This window comes from Vanessa atalanta, chromosome 8 (genome assembly GCF_905147765.1).
Source record: "Vanessa atalanta chromosome 8, ilVanAtal1.2, whole genome shotgun sequence".
Classification (NCBI taxonomy): Eukaryota; Metazoa; Arthropoda; class Insecta; order Lepidoptera; family Nymphalidae; genus Vanessa; species Vanessa atalanta.
The window spans coordinates 6486280-6505028 of NC_061878.1; positions in this window are offsets into that span (position 1 = coordinate 6486280).

Here is an 18749-nt window from a genome sequence, read left to right on the forward strand (position 1 = left end):
GCTTATATTATTTTATGTACGATAAATGTAATGTTGATGGAAAATGAGCCGCTTTGGATGGCACGTGGACAATTCCTCTCATAGGCATTTCCACAGTATGAAAATTAACCCTTCTTTACATAAAAAATAATACTAAGTTATGTAGCTTATGTCTGTGAAGCTGATAGACATACTTACCCCGACTTGTTTGCACAAAACCCTACAACCAAGAACTCATAAATTTATTTATTCACTATACACACTGGAGCGTTAATAATTTGTAAAATAATTTCCTTCCAAAACAAAAGTAGCAAAAGGAGTAGATAACTAATAAAACTTTAAAAACTATGTGAAAGTTTTAAATTCTTGCGAATTTGTATTTATTATCTTGGACAGGGAATTTATTATGAAATGGTTATCGTCTAAACCTTAATTAGGGCTGATATAATACTGAATGTATCATTCATAGATAAATATTTATACTAGCAGCTAAAACAACTGAGTACAGTATTTTAATTTTAAATAGGCTCAACAAATTCTTAAATAAATCGTATACCGCAAAAAGTAATAAAAGCAAATAAACATTACTTTTCGTTTGTCACGGCTATCGGTTCAACCTTTGATTATTTATATCTAAATAGGCTGTCAAAGATACGTAGAAAAATTTGTTACTAATTGTTGGCCAATTGGCATACGTTGGTCAACCGTAGCTGTTACGTCCACTTAAATAATAAAGTGGTTTTGTTTGATTTAGGTTTTTCGTAGTGCGACACTCTATCTCGATACATCAATAATTAATATAAGCGTTGAACAATATAAAAGTTGATCAGCAGATTAACTTTGACCCCATTCAACCGATAAAACGTACCGCAGATCTTGGGTGAGAGAATGAAAATAAAAGGTATCATCTTTCACGGTGATCGGTTTCAATTCGATGACAAATAATTTCAAAAAGATATAGGTATATCCCTTTGTATATATATTTGTTCTAGATGATACGATAAACCAAGTATGGAATATGGAATTCTAGCGTCAACGACAGAATAACAATTGTTTCGGATATATAATCACGATTGTCTCTTACGTGATGTGCACAAACATAGCGTTTATTGCTTCATACGACTAGTACTACTAAGTCATTGTGGGCATGTACTGCCACAAATTCTACCATTGAAACCAACTTGGTATATCAGTCATATGTATTGCCTATAGTAGATGTAATCTGTAAGGTTCTTTAGGAGTAATAAAAAATAAGTTCTTTAACCTGATGCTCTCATGTGCTTAATTTTTGCTGATGTATGTGTCGAATTTGTATGCTGTACGATAGTCTACCAATCTGATTTGAAGCAGCGACATGATAAAGTTGTAAGCCTTATCTTCAAAACAGTATGTCTTTGCCCAGCAGTAGGTCATTTACCCGGATAAGTCTATCTGGAGACAGAATGCATTCAGGTATGGAATATGGAATTAGTTTTTTTTGTGTCTAATATAGTGATGATGATGTCACTATTTCAACCGCGGAAAATCTCAAGGGAGACCAAAAAACTATGCAGGACATGGTATACATAGTTCACAATTATGAGTGGAAACAAACGTGCACTCATTATTCAATCACTCTCATAATTATTGGACGGCAAATCCGACACGACTGGAAAGGCCTCAGGCGCAGAACCTACGTCGCTTTACGTGCTCTCTGAGGCACGGGAGTGTATTCAACTTTCATACTCAAGGCTGCTACTAACTTTTGACTGAAAAACTCAATAGCTCTCTATCGATCCGACCTGGTGTTTGAACCCAACACCTCGAGATCTGCGGCCTTTGTTATAGATAGCCACTAGACCAACGAGAAAAAGGTGATGGCCAGCTTGATTGAATAGGTGAAAGTTGATTAAAGACCGTGGATTGAAATCTTCTCAAACAGAGTTTTCAGGTTTATAATTGGTATTTATTTTATTTATTATAAAATGTACAGAATGTCAACTTCATAATTCAGTATATTTTTTTTTATTAAGTTACAGCCATGTTAAATTAAAATATGAGTAAATTGAATTATCAACTGAGACAACTACAGAAAAATAATTTTTTTGAAATGCTTTAATTCATTTTATTATTATTTTTTAAAGGAGTCATGTTATATAGTAAACATGAATAATATGGATAGTAAATTTATCCATATTATTCAAAATTTAAAAGTTTTAAAAATTGTTTAATTCATAATTAATATTTAGATATATTAAAAACAAAGTCAAATTAAATCTAAATACTCTTCATTGTATATCGACAGACACTTACATAAATCAGATTAAAGAAAGATGCAAAAACGGCTGTCTCGTAACAATTTTTACGGAAGCAATAGATAATTTAAAAAAAAAATCCTTGAAAATAGGTTTAAGAGATACTCTTATTTTATTTTTATAGATTTAAATTATATTCCTATTAAAGTAACATAACGTATTTATTTTTATTAAGTTAATCAAATTAAATTAAGATGTTCACAATCTATAAACAATTCTCTAAGTAATTCGTAACATCATTTTATTATTTCAAATATGGTTTATATTCGTAATATGTATTTTACGTAATATTATTTGATAAATTATATCAAATTCACAGTAACTATGTGGTGACATTTCATTAAAGTTAGTAATTACCAAAACTATGTACTCATATTGTAAATTCGTGCGGCTTTTAAAGTATTAATAATTTGTACTGTCATTTTCATCCTTTTGTTGTTTCTATAAACACTAGAGTTACATGTCAAAAGATGACATTACGTAATTCGTTAGAATAGGTTTTTTTTTGCTTAGGCGTTATAAAAAGTATATAATCCGATATTAATATGATTTAAAAGGGTTAAACAATTTCGAATGCAAGCAAGTAACGTCCATTATAGGAAGGGTGAAAGAAAAAGTTCTTGCGTAAACCTATGTGGCGAAATGTCAAATGTCAACAAAGACAGTGGTGTGATATGATGTGTGTGATTTTCATATCCTCTGCAACAAGAGGTTGCCTAACTGTGCATAATCATTCGTCATATTACTTCAGTATTATATATCACTGACGTCTATATACATAATACAACCCCTTTAAAATTAATTGTTGCCATATTTTTTGCCCAAAAAGTAGTTAATTTATTACTCAATGGAAAGTGACTGCTACCATCCATGGACACCTGCAACAGGTGCATTGCTGGCCTTTAAAATTTGGTTATATTTTTTTTTTGTACTAAGAAATATTGTATAATGTTTCGACGGAAAGGAAAATAGACATTGCGCTACCATACATTCGTTATTTTTTTTAAAGTAAGACCTCTTTTATTCCCCTACAAAATTGTTCATTGTTCTTTACGGTTGCCATAAATCTGGTCTCAAGTACGCAAAAGTCTTTAAAAATGTAAATATACAAAGCAACAGACTAAACAAACGCATGTAAATAGAGCTATACTTCCTTAATATCAAGTTCGCCTTCAGCATTATAATTACGTATTTTAGGAAAATTATTAAGCCCTTTTAGTATAAAGATTAAAATTGCTCCTTTAGAAAAAACAACCTTCATTATTAAATTTTATGAATAAAAGCGCTTAGAAAGCGTTTGCGATATTATTGTTGCTCCAGTCTTTGATAATAACCGATCTTGGCAGATTTCGCTTCGAATCCCGATGACCGCATCGGATCCGAAATATTAATTGATATTTGTTATATTTTGAGCCGAGATGGCCCAGTGGTTAGAACGCGTGCATCTTAACCGATGATTTCGGGTTCAAACCCAGGCAGGCACCACTGAAATTTCATGTGCTTAATTTGTGTTTATAATTCATCTCGTGCTCGGCGGTGAAGGAAAACATCGTGAGGAAACCTGCATGTGTCTAATTTCAACGAAATTCAGCCACATGTGTATTCCGCCAACCCGCATTGGAGCAGCGTGGTGGAATATGCTCCAAACCTTCTCCTCAAAGGGAGAGGAGGCCTTTATCCCAGCAGTGGGACATTTACGGGCTGCTTATGTTATGTTATGTATGTTATATTTGCACAATTGATTCATAGTTATTATTTTAACTGATATTTAGATTGATAATTATTTATGATATGATATTGATATATATTGATTAATTATTATAATTATTTTTTATTAGGCTTTAGTAGCGAAAGAAAAAAAAACGTATTCTTAATTCTAATGCAAGCTGAATAGGAAAACAGGATAAGTCTAGCCCGTCTGGGTAGGTACCACCCACTCATCAGATATTCTACCGCCAAATAACAGTACTCTGTATTGTTGTGTTCCGGTTAGAAGGGTGAGTGAGCCAGTGTCACAGGCACAAGGGACATAACATCTTAGTTCCCAAGGTTGGTGGCACATAGGTGATGTAAGGAATGGTTAATATTTCTTATAAAAAAATAAATAACAAGTCCGTCCGGATAGGTACCACCCACTCATTAGACATTCTGCCGCCAAACAGCAATTCTTAGTAGTGTTATATTCCGGTTTGAAGAATGAATGAGCCAGTATACCTACAGGTACAAGAAATAGCATAACATTTTAGAGTCCAAGGTTAATGACGCATTGCCTATGAAAGGAATGGTTAATATTTCTTACAGTTACAATGTCTGTGAGCGGTGGTGACCACTTATCATCGGGTGGCCCCTTTGCCCGTCCGTCTGCTAATACTATAAAAAGAAAAAAGTTAATTATGCTAATACCAGTTATTAATCTGTTTTGCTTACATCTCCTAGGGCGCGCGGACTTTTTTTTTTGAAGACCCAATAAACCATCAAATAGTCTTATGGTAAGTAGATTCGATATTAAGCACTGGAACTCAAGGAACTCTATTTATCACTCTTTATAATATTAATGCTTTGCTAACCAAAGGGATCTAAGTTGTCACAACTCCTTATTCCTGTAATAACACCGGCTAATTCACTTTTCAAATCTGAATAATACAGCATTGATTGATGGGTGTGTACTGTTCTAACATTACGGTTTCAACATCAAATATAATATGAACTGATGATTTGTATTTACTTGTTTACGTGGTTAAACTGCGGCTTAGAATAACGTTATAACACGCGTTTTAGTAATGCACTAAAAGCAGATCGATGTTAGTTTTGGATGTGGGCACATAACATATTTCTAATTTAATTATTTAAAAGTACTAGTTCCAAGTCAGTGTTATTTAAGTCTTCAGGTACTCTTTAACAGTACCTAACCCACAAATCCAGGTGTTCTATCCCAGACGAGTCTGCAATGCGTAAAATTACTAATAAGTGTTTGAGACTAGCCCTAGCCTCTTATACGGTGCTACGTCGTAGGATGTCATAATTAATTATATCACATTATTATTATTACATATTATAAATATATACAATTATTGTTGTAATTAATTGATTAATAATTTGTATAACTTTAATTAATATTATTTTATATGTAATAACATTTAATACTGGCATGTAACACTATTTCTTATTTTAAAAATGATTGAGCTGTCATAAGGATGATTGTAAGGAATTGTAAAAATATAGAGAGAGATTGGAACATCATTGTAAAACATAATTTTATTTTGCCATCCCGAACTACTGAAACTACATAAGTAATGGTTAAAGATAACTAAGTAATCCTACGTTAATAAATCCTATTAATATTTGTAAATCAATTTATAGTTAATCCACTTTATACGTCTTCTTTGTCATATATTGCTTGTCAGTCCAATTTCGTTTCGCTACAAATGGATATCGAGGCTTAATGCCAAACGTGACTTATTTAGGAGCGTGGACAACGCTTCAGGTTTTCTATTTTAATTCTTTTCGTTGTCTGTGAATATCTTCGTGACATTGTATAATTGTTGTTGAATTGTGATGTTGTAATTTAATAATATTATTTGATAATATTGTGTTTTTAAGTCATGAAGTTCGTAATACAAGCTATAAATAATATACTTGGTGTTAGGGCTTTGTGCAATTCTATTTGAGTAGGTTAAGGCCACTCTTCAGAAATTCTACCAGCAAACAACAATCCTTAGAATTGTTGTATTCCGGTTATTGTTGAAGAGTGAGTGATTCAGTGTATCTACAGGCACATGAGTCATAACATTTTAGCTCAAAGGAATGGTTAATTATATGTATTTCTTGAAGAGCTAGAGGTTGTGACCACAATATAATAGAATAAAAAATGAAAAATATCGAATCAGGGATTAATATTACGACTTAGCTTATATTGTACCTTTCCTTTTAAGCCTACTGTAATTTTCGTTTCAAATATTTTTAAAACGAAACGTTTTACGTTATTGTTATAAATATTGTTGTTATTTTTAGAATAAAATTATACAAAGGTTATGAAAATCTTTCTTTATCCGTTACTATTGAAGTACCTACTTACTGCAAAATTTTTGTATTATACCTATTTTCTAATATTTAGTAGCATTTTGAAGGTCCTATATACAGACCTTCAAAATATCATAACTAATAACTTTATTACAATAAATGTACTATAATATATGTATGAGAAAAAGAGATATCGGGTAATGTTTGACCAATACCTGACGAATCCACCAGCATTCTACATTATTCTACTTTCAGGAATGTTTGTTTTTTAATTTAAAATTCGAACATCCACGTGAAACAACCGAATCCGATTCGATGCGATCGCATGAAAAAGAATGAACAAAACCGGCTTACAATCGTTGAAACTACCGGGGGACACGTAAAATAAAATATAAGGCAGAGTTTAAAGCTCCATTTCGGAGTCCGCTATAAATAAAAATATTTTTTTAATATATATAATTTATTATTTATATTTTAATTTTCTTCAATTAATCGTACAACTTATTTTATAAATCCAGACTAAAATAGACCAAGGGATCAAGATCTGTCATACGACATGCACATCACTAGGCGAGCCGAGTGTGGTATAATTCTATTAACACACGAAGGCGCGCCGCTAATTTTTAAATTATCGACGTTTTAATAAAATTAACTTGACAAATATAATAATCTAATTTATAAATTTATGTTGTCTTTAATCTTATGCGTATCACGCACACTAATACACCTCGTGAGCTTGATTCATACATACTAATGTACGCTGATAAAAATTGACGTGGAAGACCGCGCCTTCATTTTCGAAAATACCATTGAGCTACTTCCTACCACTATAACTATGAATATGATTAGGTTTTGTATACAAAATCGCACGTTACGTACGAACACAAGCAAATGTAAAATACAGAGTGCATCACATATTCATGAATTCACAATACGGTTGAATAAAACAAACAGGCTTCAAAGTAAAGGTATAGGGTCAACAGCGAACAGCGTTATGTCATTTGTCACCATCAGTCGTTAGTCTGTCAATTTATATAACAGACAAGATGATGCAATGTAATATTTTATCTGTTATTCACATATTGAATATGTTCTAAATGTATGCATTGCTCAAAAATAAGTCAAGTGTAATTTTATAAATATTTACGACGTGAAACATTTATTGGTACACCTTGCTTATCTAATGTGTGCTACCTGTGTAAATTCATAACAAACACAGACATCCGTTTTTTTTTTATGAAATTGTTAGGCAGTCGGGCAAATGTGCCCTCAACGCGGTCCATAATTATTTGCACCGTAAAAAAAAATTAATCATTCCTTACATCTCCAATGCGCCACCACCGTTGTGAAACAAGTTATGTCTCTCGTGGCTCTATTTAGACTGGCTCATTGGTACAAAACGGAGCATAACATTAATGAAAACAAAGCAGTAATGCTTTATTGCTTTTTCTTGGCAGAATATATGATTAGTCACGCGCCACTCAGAGGCGCCTGCACAAAGTTTTACAACCAAGTGACTACTTTTATTTAGATTTTCAAAATCGGACCAGATACAATATTAACAAGGAAATTACTCTAACGATGCTTTTATATGAACAAATGGAATCAATTTCACACATCTATTAGATTCGCTTAAATTATCAATTAAAAAGATATACAATTTATTAAGAATAATAGCTCTATTCTACCTAATTCGGGTCGGGTTGCTGTTTAACAAATGTTAATATTGAGGCTAATCAATGTATCTGTCCCTCGTGTGTCTTAACGTCTCACCGCACCGCGCACACCCCATTTCTTTTTTCATGACATATATCTTTGTATTTATATTATCTGTGGTTATAAATATCATATAACATGTCTATAAATTGATTTATTTCTGTGCATAGTTTCAGTTGCACACGCTTAGTTATTTATACCTATAATGTAACATGTCCTGACTGACTGATTTATCATCGCCGAGCTTAAACTATTAAAGTTAGGGCCATGAAATTTAGTAAGTAGGATCGTTTTATTGAATAAACACCCACTAAGGAAGGGATTTCGGCAATTCTATCCCTAAGGGGGTGAAATAAGGGGTTCAAACTTTGTATGAAAGTCCGTCATTTTTTAAATTAGAAACAGGAAAGTTTTATTTTTGGGATACTGATTAAAAATTAGTAGATACGTATTTAAGCGTGTCTAGATATCCTATTCGAAGGGCTGAAGTACACATTAATGTGATATACAAATATAATAAATTAACGAAATATTTTAAGTTAATCTGTAAATATAATCAACTTCCACACGTACAAAGCCGCAGGAAAATTCTAGTTAATATATAAATCATTTATTTTGATAAGAATTAATAATGTTTCACTAAGAAATTGAACTGAATTTTTATATACATATGTATATTGCTATAACACTATCAAAACAAAAAGTTCTAGGACCTAGGTCATTAACGAGAAACCACAACACACACAGACAAGGAGCACTTGCGCTCACTCAATAACTAACAAGTAAAAGTGAGTTTACAATATAAACTCATAGTAGAGTTACTGCTGTAAAAAATCGCATCAACTATCATGATCACAGTCACCCCTAGCTTGTCAATCTTTGTCGATCGCAGTGCTATGCAATTACGAATATCGCTGAAATGTTGTTGAAAAGCACTTAAAAATAACGAAGTGCGTGCAAAAGATTGCTATGTCGAGTTTCCCGCGAGACTGATAGTATGTACATTGGCTTTTAAATATAGAGTTCTAATGGTTTCAATGGAAAATGAATATGAAAATGAATTTAAGCACGTTGAAATTTTTGTTATTTTTCAGTATTGCAATTTTAATGTAATGAACTTATAAATTCTGTTAAACACGATAATTTTTGTTTTTAACATGTATGTATGTATGTATGTATTTTTTCCGGTGTAGCAGCTGTTGATTTTTACTGGAACGGATTAAATCATATTGATGCTATTTTTATTTCTGTATAAAAAATATAGTATATTAATCTAAAGCACGAAACATTATTTTAGATAGCAGATAAGATGATTCAATTGACCCATTGACTAATTTGAACATAAATGAGTTGTCTAGAACGCGTCTACGGTTTTGAAGCGAAAGAAGTTTGAAAAATGATAACCTCTCTTCACAGCTTTGTAATTTTTTAGCTAAATTGAGACCGTAGGTTAAATGCCCGAGAAATCTTCTTTGTACACTTTCTAACCTATTTTTATATATATCAAAGTAAGGGTTCCAAACTATACTACCATCCTTTAAAACGCTTCTCAAAGAAAAAAAAAATAGAATGTTATCAGGCCAACCTCGGGTTTGAATCCCGGGCGTAGGGATCTGCAATCTTACATCCAGCTTCTAAAGCAACCAACTAGTAATATTTATTATATGATTTATGTAACCCTAATAATTGCCGAACTAACATTATTCACCTGTCTGAGATTTAAGTGGAATGTTGGTCCAACTGACAGTTATAACAAAATTCTATAAAGGTCAGCCACAAATACTATATAAATGTTGTAAAACATTTTATATTTTTTAAAACGTGAACGTGATAGTTAGTTGAGGTAAAAATATATCATTAAAGATACAACACGAACATAATATTTTATCTACTATCATGACTTTTGTTCAACCGAATACATAACGTACTTCTACGTGAAATTATAACGATTTCAACATAGACAAATTAATGTTTAACAGACCGACGTTTAGTTAAGCTTCATACATTACTACTATTTATTAATTATGATTAACTCGTACTCGAACAACATAAATCTCATGTGCTTTAATACCACTACAATATGTAATTTAACGGCCCTTTTTCATACAAAATTGTTCGCTACAATTTATTATGCATATTGTCAATTATTATTGGAGATTTAACGGATATTTTGTGGAATATAAATGTAAATGATGATACTATTAATAAAAGAGCTTAATGAAATTCTCAGTGAAGGTGGAATGGATTAATACGTTTTAATATTTGGTAGAATATAGTAGGTTTTTCTGACACAGAATTCTTATCAGTAGCGTGTTGGAAGGCAGGGTATCATTCTTGTGTGTGTCCTAAGGTAATACCTCAGGACATACACAATAAACTTTTGTTCCTGCACCCGATGTCTCTCCGATCGCGTCAAATATCCATCCCATACATATTAGAGTAAAAGTAAAATTGAACTTGTGTTTACGCACACCTAAGTATGTCTACCCTTAAATGTTTCATAGGTAGATGTAACACTAATGGAGACATTCGGTCAAGATCACATTCAAAATAAATGCGAAGATTTTTCCCATAAATTCCTTGTTCTATATATTTTTACGCAATTATGCATTACGCGTTACGCAAAAAATACGTTTTATTAACAAGAAACCGTGTCGACCCGCGATGTGATTTAAATATGTCCATACGAGTTTTTACATACAAGTCCATTAGTATTGCGTGATTTTTAAGGTTATTAGTGCACTATTGTTAATTGCATAAATATGTCGGTTCATTTACGAAGTGACAAACAAAATATTTCCCTTTTCGAACTGCCTTGCCATCAAATTAATGATGCAAAATTACGTTCTAATCGACAAGTATCGCTGTCGAAGTCAAGCTGTCTGTCAGTGGAAATGCAAAGCTTGTGTTTAGGTTGAACATTATATTTTGGAAAAAAGCAAGGATTCTAACATAGGCGTTTTCAAATTGTGTGACGAAGAAAGAAGTAAGCAAAGGAAGGAAGAAGATGAAAGAAATGTAAGAAAAGAGGAACTGGCTGTTGCATCTAGTTCTACAACAATTAATTTTGAATGCTCAGAAAATTCGGAAGAAGATCAGATTATACATTCTGAAATCAGCTTGCCAGATGTTCACAGGCTTGAAAAAAGTCCAATAAGAGGAATAAATAATATATATTCTTAGAGAATTTGAAAGGAGATAAGATATAGCCAGCATTAAACATTGTAACAAATAAACATTTCTTTCTTTCTTTCATTTTCTACCCTCCAATTATTTGTCAAGGCTTGACAGTGTCGGGTAGACGAAAGTATCTAGAGAGCTCACGACTTCTTCAGACTCACTTTTGTGCGGGCCTTTGCGAACGGTGGTCGTTAGATGGTTGCTTTTGTAATATTAATTGTCATTTTATCATTGAATTATAGTAGTTTCGTATTTCGTAGTAAATGTTCTAATTAATTAAACGACTGTGTAGGTTTTAGAGAGTGCAAGATTAGAAATAGTGTTAACGTTTAAATTGTTATTCTGAATTATAAAAGATAGATTAATTGCGTGTTCTTTTTTAATTTATCCTACTTCTGTTTTTTTAATAATGTATATATTGTATATGATTTGATTAAATATATATATATATATATATATATATCGGTATATATATATATTTAAAACCTTACTAATATCAAACAAATCATATACAATTAGCCTCTCGGATTTAGTTTCATCGCCATTGGTTAAATGTCTTAGGATCGCATAAAAAAACATAATTAAACATTAATTTTTTACTGAGGTGTTTTCAATCAAAATTATCATAACAATCTGACGTGTATAAAGATATCATACAACGTATATTATATACCTACTTGAGTTGCCAATTATTATGTAATTTATTCATAGACTAAGTGACGCATAATCCCAATAGCGCGTCAAAGTTAGAAATAGTGCCGGGATTATTGAATTTCGCTTTGTCAAAGCAGATTAATTAAAGGAAAAAATATGTTTAAAACATTTTTTTTTTATGTAAATGATATAAGACTCATATTTAGTCTCGTGTAATAAGTAAAAAAAAACTAAATGTTATTTTATTTTATTAGTCATAATCCTTTGGAAACATTGTTACTAATGTGGTTCTTGTAGAATCTACATTCCGAATAGGTGTTAACGTTAAATTGGAATATTTTGTAAAATGTCGATTCGAAAGTGCTCATAGGATTTCATTTGAATGAAATATATTTCAATTAAATTGATTAAATGTGCATACTACTTTCCTATTACTTTAATCCTGGAGATGACCTCTCCTTCAATTTATTAGTGTTGCTTTAAACATGGAATATAATAAAAAAAAAAAAATTGTTATATACACAATATATTTAATAACTATTATAGACATTTAAATAAAGAATAAAAGTTGTCAGAGAAGAAACGAGCGACGTGAATAGAATAATGTAAAGTTTTGGGTAAGACATAAACCAGAAAGTAACTTCTTACAGCGACTTGAAGAACATTTTACGATACTTTGAAATTAATTCTTATCTCTTCGAATACTGCGCTTGAATGTTAATGTTGGGATATAAATGGTTATTTGAACTAAATATATGCAAGGAAGGAATGATTTTTTATTAACTTATCCGCGGCGAGTCGAAGTTTTAGAATAGTTAGTAATTGATAATGTTTTATATTATGTATTTGATATGACACATCGTGTGATTTATTTAAATTAAACAGAGGAAATTTAATATTATTTAGGTAAATTTTTTTTCAAGCAGTTTTCTTTTTTTAATATGTTATCTTTGACCAATTTCAAAGTTTCCCCTTTTGTGAAAGAGGGTACTTCAGGGTTCTATGTTAATTAAGTTAAGATCTGATAATATAATGAGATCCATGAGACAATCATAAAATGTTTTACGACATGGTATTATGTCCTAATAATTCTTTACCACATCGATGTTAATGATTAAATTTGTTTTGAAAGGACTTCCCGGGTTTTCACAAAAATTTAATGAAAATATTTCATAGTAATTGATATGAATTCTTATGAGCACATAAATTATACAGCTTATTGAATGATATATCTCATCTATGGAAAGAGCTAAGGGATCTTACTTAAGGATCGAATCAGAAATAAAGTGATTTGACCTACAATTAGAGTAATTGACATAGTCCAGAGAATTAACAATCTGAAGTGGCAGTGGGCCAGTCACATTTAGAGCAGAACCGATAACCGACCACAACTTGGCCAATGCGAGAGGGGAAGTCCCCAGGTTAGGTGGAGTTAGAAAGAAAACTTAAGAAAAGTTACTGATGGCTGTTGGATAATTCGAATGTCAAAATTTCGGTACTATTGCGTTCTCTGGGAGATGCCTATTTCCAACAATGGTCGAACACAGGCTGATGATAAAGATGATGTGTATCAGCAGATTTGCATTGCGTTCTCAATGTCCAATACAATCTATGGTTTCTAGCTTTGCTCAATATAATTAAAGGAATTTACGAATATAAGATAGATTTTCTGCTATTATAATTTTATTAAATTTAATAAAAATAAAAAATATGGTATTTTACTCTTGAAAATATTAAAATTAGAATATTTCAGTACAATAAAGATTGAATCTTTTTATCTTTGGGCATGTTGAATATCATAAATTATTTTTCATTTACCAGTATTGTTGTAAATCTCTTAATTGTACACAAATCAGTAAACTTAACAATATAAGAAAAGTCTTGTATCTAGTGCTAGTAAATATTTCAAACCCGTTCCCTGAAACTAGCACACTCTGTTCATTGTATCGAACACAAAAACTACATAAAGCATCGTCCACCTGTCCTTTGTAAATATGAACTGTAACGGTTCACATAACGACGTTGTTATTCTCTCTATATGCCGATATTAGAAGAGGAAGCCAAAAGCGGTTGAGAATTTATTTAAAGTATCGCTGAGTTTTGTTTATTGTTATTTCGCTGTGTTCGCTGTCATGGGTAATTATTGACAATTAATAATAAATTTGACGTTGAATGATGCGCCATCTTGTTTATTTATACGGTATGTGTCGGAAAAGAGTGTCTATGCGATTTGGAGATTTAGTGAAGCGTCTCTTCGAAGATAGCGGGGCGGCCATCTTGGATGGACTGTTACATTTAAATTTTCCCGCGCACCAGGTATACGAGTTGTTTATTTCCGACATTATCTTTATTCTTTTGTATTAGATTCAGTGATTTATGTGTTTGTGTATGTTATATATTAACGAATCAATTATTCTGAATTTATGTGTTTAATTGATTTGTTAAATTAAAAACTTATTGGATTTGTGAATATACGCCTACTGATTACGAATAATCGTGCTATTGGTAATAACATTAATATAAACTTAATAAAAAGTAGGATAAATACATCTCAAATATAACAATGCACATTATGCTGTGTGATAGAGACAAAAGAACGTATGAAAGAGAGGAAATATTGATAATTAACGTTCTCATCATCATACAGACTAGTTTTTTTTTCATGCGGAATGCTTATTACAAAGGAAATTTATGCATTAAATGTATGAAGAACTATTTCACGCTTATTTTTCTGTGGCATTTTTTGTTTATTTATTTACTTTGGGTTAACTTACTTTAGTCCACATTGTGTGTTAAATTTAATCCTGTAAAATAATATTTTCAAAGTGCTTCTTGAAACCCACTTGTGAAAACTGTATTTTGATTTTATTTATATTGTAAAACTTTCAGTTGCTGAAATTGGGATATACAAAATATTCTTTCATTCGTATGATATTATTCATCATCATCATTATATAGTTTGACGACCTCCGTGGTCGAGTAGTGTGTACACCGGTTTTCATGGGTACGCCACTCCGAGGTCCCGGGTTCGATTCCCGGCCGAGTCGATGTAGAAAAAGTTAATTAGTTTTCTATGTTGTCTTGGGTCAAGGTATTTGTGGTACCGTCGTTACTTCTGATTTCCATAACACAAGTGCTTTAGCTACTTACATTAGGATCAGAGTAATGTATGTGATGTTTTCCAATATTTATTTATTTATTATTTATCATTATATAGTATAAAACAAACGCTTACCGTTGTCTGTCCCTAGGTATGCTTAGATCTTTAAAATGACACAACGGATTTTGATGCAATTTTTTTTTCAATAGACAGATTGTTTCAAGAGAAAGGTTTATATGTATAATACATACGCAGTATAGTCGAGAAACACTGATAATTTTAAAGGTTTCTGAAATGATGTCGTAAATAAACACATTTTTGCCCTTACATTGCCAACGCTGGCTGAAAGCTATGAGATAGATCAAAATAATGTACTACAGTATTATACACTTTAAAAAGGTCTTCAAAAAAGTCCGCGATGTTATATGTCTATCTCTTAGGGATTGCCCAGAATCATTTTTTATACTTTACTTTTTACGAGAAATTATGGATTATTTTCGAAGCGATTTTAAGCAAAACAGCAATCCCTATCCAATTAAATACATTGTCCATTTAATATAGATCAATATGGCCATTTACAGCATGTAATTTAAATGAATATTTTCGAAGATATTACAGATTTATAACGCAGGGACACAGCGGTTTGTATTGTCTAATGACAAAAACAGCTGTGAACGTTCTAAGACATTCTGTAACATTGCACCCGAGCGAAGTTTGGGCGGGTTGCTAGCTTATTTATAAATTATTCCTTTTTGACATAAAATACGGATATAATATTTGTTTATTTATATGTATGTCTAGATATACTTTCACAGCTGAGAGTAGTAGCCAACTGTTGGACGTTTGGCAAGTATCAATCGTAGCTGTCAAATAAGATATTAAAGTTGGTTCATTTGTTTTAGTTCTTTTGTCGTGAAATACTCTAACTAGATATCTTATATATTGATAGCGTAAGCCAATTTTTGTCCCAGTGCTTATAAAGCGATAGTCACATCGGTTATAGTTCTTTTGGAAAAAGTTACTGGCTGGTTCGAGAGTAACAAAATTAAAGTAAATTGTTTTCGACAAACTCCAATTCTAACTGAACTAATAATGTATACTATTTGTTAAAATAAAAAATAAAAGAGTTTCATCATTTTGGTGCCAAATGTAAATGAGTGACTTGCAGTTTACAATGAAATTAAATCAAAACAAAACCTGTCATAGGTTTCGAAATTCCTAAAAAAACTTTTGAAGAAACACTGAGTTTCGCGGGAGACCGGAGTACATATAAATAATGTAAGAATATAATAAAACTTTTTCAACGTAGTACACCTACGTTTAAATTCTAAATTTTGACATTGTTTTTTATTACACTATGATGTGTACTGTCACTATGAGTTTGATTGTAAATAAATTGCAATGCTAATGTTTTGTTTCAATTATTCAATCATTTAAAAAAAGTTGTAAGGTTTTATTTTTGGATTATCATTATTAACATTGTGGCTGCGTCTGTTGTAATGTTTAATGAGAACAACAAAAGAGGTTTGCTTTTTGTCTAGAATGAAATATCTGTTATTACCGAACAATCGGTATTGAACTGACATATATAAAAGAATTCCTTTCATAATCGAGTGAATTTTCTTATAAAGGAGTCTGGTATTATGAATATGTTTAAGGTTGAATGGAATATATGCATTGGTGGGTAAAAGTGAAATGATGTGTATCTAATGGAATAAAGGTAAAATGTTACGGAGGCAAGGGGCAAAAAGGTCACACTCAATAAAAAAATAAATATTTTGTTTTTACTAGTTGATTTTCTTTTCTTTTTACCCGTTTTAAACGTCACTGCGTCACTATATTAGTAGCGATGCTATTTATTTTTAAAACTTCTCAATAGATCAGCGTAAAAATATTTTTTCATGTTGAACTAATATAATATATTAAGATTGGTGTTTTTTTATGGCATTGTTTGGCTGACGAGCACATGGGTCACCTGATGGTAAGTGGGCACCACCGCCCATAGACAAAAGCGCTATAAGAAATATTAACCATCCCTTACATCACCTATGCGCCACCAAACTTGGGAACCAAGATGTTATGTCCCTTGTGCCTGTGATTACACTTGTTCACTCAACCTTCTAACCGGAACACAACAATACAGAGTACTGTTATTTGGCGGTAGAATATCTGATGAGTGGGTGGTACCTACCCAGGCGGACTTGCACAAAGCCCTACCACCAAGAAAAATAAACTATTCAGCTCAATAATTTTCGTATAGATTCCGATATTCTTACAACATTGTCGGTATTCTTATAATAATATATTATTTACCTAGATTTATTTTACGTCCTACTTAAAGAATAAGTTTAAATAGTCTTTTACAATATTTACACGGTTACTTAAAAACCGATTAAATGCAATGCGCGCACGAAGGGTTCCGTACTGTTATCTATAAAAACGGCAAAACAATCATATCTGTTGTATGGGAGCCTTTAAATATTTATTTTATGCTGTTTGTTAGTGTTTGTTGTTATAGTGGGAACATCATCTGTGGACAATTTCTGTCCAACTATCACAGTTCAAGAAAAAATACAGCTTGGTGACAGACGGACGGACAGTGGAAGTATAAGGAATAGTAAAGCATATAGTAAATATCTTTTGCTGTTTATCAATGTGTGTCTGTTACTACTGTCGAGTTTAAATGCAATGCCAATCTCATTACAAGTGAACTATTTTCTTTAAATGATAAATAAATGATTTTTAATCCTCCTACTAACAATACAAAATTTATATTTACAATACAATTAGATGGAATGTAAATATTAACTTCATTACCTTAATAAGATGTTCATGAAATATAAATTGATAAAATACAACAATTTATATTAATAACGCCCTTCCGTATTATTCGAAATTCAGCAGCGTTTCTTAAGATTTAACGAGTAACTCTTGAAATTTCGATAGGAGCGCCTACATTATGAATAATTAATTTTATATTACGAGATAAAATAGGAGCTAAATTAAAAATGCGAAAACTCAAAAGAAATTCGAGTATGTTGTAATTAAAACATATCATTGAAATTAAAAACAAATAACTATTAGAGCCGAGATGGCCCACTGGTTAGGACGCGTGCATCTTAACCGATGACTTCGGGTTCAAACCCAGAATTTTCATGTGCTTAATTTGTTTTTATAATTCATCTCGTGCTCGGCGGTGAAGGAAAACATCGTGAGGAAACCTGCATGTGTCTAATTTCAACGAAATTCTGCCACATGTGCATTCCGCCAACCCGCATTGGAACAGCGTGGTGGAATATGCTCTAAGCATTCTCCTCAAAGGGAGAGGAGGCCTTTAGCCCAGCAGTGGGAAAATTTACAGGCTGCTAATGCTAAACTATTATCGGTCTTATAAACATTGAGTGTCTTAATTATATTTATAAATACACGTTTAGCGGGTGATTTTATATTCTTATACGATAATTTAATTCGCGTATTTTTTATATATGAACATTGTCATAGTGGTAGGGCTTCTTGCAAAAACGTCTGGGTACATACCACCCTGTCATGAGATATTCTACCGTATAACAGTAATATTTAGTATTGCTGAGTTCCGTTTTAAAGGGTGAGTGAGCTAGTGTTACATCTTAGGTAGGAATATCTATTATTTGTTTCAGCGCCAATGTCTATGGGCGGTGGTGACCATCAGGTGGTCCACTTGTTCATCCGCTTACGTATAACTCAAATGACATCTCACAATTCTTTCTGTGGTGAGTTAGTTCACGATGCACCTTGCATATTCTGAAAATCTGGCTTAACATCTAGTT